The sequence below is a fragment of the Penaeus monodon genome, chromosome 36, assembly GCF_015228065.2.
Source record: "Penaeus monodon isolate SGIC_2016 chromosome 36, NSTDA_Pmon_1, whole genome shotgun sequence".
NCBI lineage: Eukaryota > Metazoa > Arthropoda > Malacostraca > Decapoda > Penaeidae > Penaeus > Penaeus monodon.
Genome location: NC_051421.1, coordinates 30,919,122 through 30,922,434, shown reverse-complemented (window position 1 = coordinate 30,922,434; position 3,313 = coordinate 30,919,122). Strand labels below are relative to the sequence as shown.

The 3,313-nt window shown below is 33.7% G+C and overlaps 1 non-coding gene across 1 annotated transcript; it reads left to right on the top strand.

The window, feature by feature from the left end:
- Nucleotides 1–2,230: 2,230 nt before the first annotated feature.
- Trnam-cau lies at nucleotides 2,231–2,303 on the top strand. The gene has a single exon. It is a non-coding gene; the product is annotated as a tRNA-Met (tRNA).
- The last annotated feature ends 1,010 nt before the right edge of the window (nucleotides 2,304–3,313 follow it).

Sequence of the window (3,313 nt, the reverse complement as noted above, 5' to 3'; positions counted from 1 at the left end):
GGTTTTTTCCTGCAAAACTGCATCTGGCGTGGTCACACACCACAAACACATAAACGCGCGCGCGTATATACACTATATTTTTCATGTACAACACAACACAACACACCAACACACACACACACAAACACACACACACCCAACACAAAAACACCACACACACACACACCACACACCACACACACACACACCCACACACACACACGGACAAATAACCGAAAAATATTATTATGAATTTTATTTCCCTTTAAACCCCTGAAAGAGTGGGCAGATGATTTTTTAAAGAAGGAATTTTCCCAAAACATACCGAAGAGTGGGGGCAGTAAAAGAACGCTAGGTCAGTTAATAATTTCCCAGGTGAAAATATTTTGTTCAGGGAAATTTCCCTTCTCGTCGGAAGGAGAAACGTTTTAGCAGGTAATCCCCCGATTTGGAAATGGTCCATAATCAGGATGGGATGGGGTTTCATTTTTTTAAAAAAAAGGGTTTGACGGAAATTTGGGATCAATGCGATCATTTCAAAAAAATCATAGCCCGGATTCTAGACCCGGGAGAAAACGTTTTTCTATGTTATATGGTCGATGATAACAGGCCACTTTTTTCACTAGAGTTTTTCTTCTTTTTGAAAAAAATTCCCCGTCCCGGGAATCAACCCGGGGCCTCGCGGGTGAGACCCCGGTATTAGCCACGACCACAGGGGAACTAGTAACGTTTCACGCGCGCGCAACACGCCGCCCCTTCACAACCGCTCTTTAAGATCGTAACCATTCTTATGAATCATATGTATTTGCTTCGCAATTTTAAATTTCAAAATTTGGGGTAAAATTTTTTACATAGAAGTAGCCCAAAAAAGTCGCAAGGTGCGAAACATTGAAAAAGATCACTAAACTGTAAAAAATAAAGTGATTAACCTGACTTTGCATCTTTGAAATTTCTTTTTATACAAAAAGTACCCCAACACTAAAAAAAAAATATATATAAAAAAAAGACAACAAATACACACACACACTACCACACTAGATAAAAATATAAAGAACAAGCTTAGGTAGCTCTTGCCTTTTGGGAAAAGTATAGATATGAAAATGTATACCCCCAAATTTGAGTGGGGAACGGACTCACGACCTTTGGGTTAAGCGGGTTACAGCGCCCTCGAGTACTTTTAGGATCATCCTTTTAAAAAAAAAATGAAAAAAAGAAAAAAAAAATGTGGAATACATATAGATATAAAAATTTTGTATATAAACATAATGTGTATTATAGATAGTCACATACACATTTATTAATATTTTGATATATAATTAATATAAAAAAATATAATATAAAAATTATATAATATATAATATATATTAATATAATAAATAATATGATATATTAATAATATATAATATATATAATATATTATAAATATATATAAAATAATAAATATATATTAATAATATAAATAATATATATATAAATATAAAAATATATATAATATATTATATATATGAATATATAAATCTCTCTCCTCTCTCTCTCTCTCCTCCTCTCTCCTCTTCTCTCTCTCTCTCTCTTCCTCTTCCTCTCTCTCTCCTTTTCCTCTCTTTTTTTAATAATAAAATTTTAATATATATATATATATATATATATATTATATATAAATATATATTGCTATGTATACAAAATAACCAAAAATGTATATAGCACACAACACACACACACACCACACACACACACACACACACAACACACCACACACACACACACACCAAACACACACACACAACATAATATAATAATATATGTATGCATTTGTTATATACACAACAACACACAAAAAATATATATATTATATATATAATAATAATAATAATATATATAATTATACAAAAAAACTGATGTGCATATGTATCGAATCAGACATAACACAAAAACCCCAACACACACACTTAAACACACACACACACACACCACACAGGGCACACACACAAAACCCACAACAACACACACACACACACACCACACACACACACGCACCACGCACGCCCCCCCAACACGCCGCACACGCACACACACGCACGCACACGCACGGGACATATAAACCCACAAATATGAATATTTCTAACTTTGCATTTCATCTACTTATTTATATATAATTGCCGTTATTATCATTATCATTATTATGATACATTATATAGATATATACGTATTTTTTTTTACTAATTTTTTCAGAGGTTCCTCCTTAATCAAAGAGGCCTCGATGGCGCAGTAGGCAGCGCGTGAGTCTCATAATCTCAAGGTCGTGAGTTCGATCCTCACTCGGGGCAAATTTTGAAATTTCAATAAATGTGAAATGCCAGTTTCACTACAAAACACCACGTTCAGAATATATGACATCTCCATAAAGTCCGATTCACAATCGGGACATATAGTTTAAGTATATAGGCAAGTATGGATATATATGAACCTTCCGCTATATTATGCTACATAAAAAAAAAAACTTGTACAAAGCAAGACACGTAATATGTATACGACAAACGCAAATCACACACACACACACATGTATATATATACACATATACACTCTGTGTGTGTGTGTGTGTGTGTGTGTGTGTGTGTGTGTGTGTGTGTGTGTGTGGTTGTGTGTGTGTGTGTGTGTGTGGTGTGTGTTGTGTGTTGTGTGTGTGTGTGTGTGTGGTGTGTGTGTGTGTGTGTATTTTATATACATATATATATAAAACATATAATATATACATATATATATATATATACATATATATATATACATATATATATACATATATATATATACAAAATATATATATATAAAAATATATATACATATTTTATTATATATATATTTATATATATTAATAAAATATATATATATATATAAAATATTATATATATATATATATATACATACATATACACATCACCACAGGTCTCCGCAAAGCCTTTAGGTAGTCACGAATGTACGCAATTTTAGAAGTATCACAATCAAGTGATTTTAAGAACATTTGAGACTCGAATGGCAGGCCATGTGACATTTTTGGACCTAGGTAACGCATGTTGTGTTGCGTTATAAAAAAGCTTACTTTTATCGTTCCTCTTCTTCTCTCTCCACAACTGCTTGTGTTGTTATTTATCCTTGCTATTTATTCCCGTTGTCTTCATCTCTCTCTCGCAGACAGCTCTGAACCGCAGACCGGGGTGTCCTCTTGGGCGGGTCATGCGAGGCCAATTCACCACACAGCCAGCCAGCGAATTCTGTGTTGGGCGAGAAGAGTGCAGAAGACCTGGGTGTTAGTTGTCACGTGGTTGTCCCATTTTATGA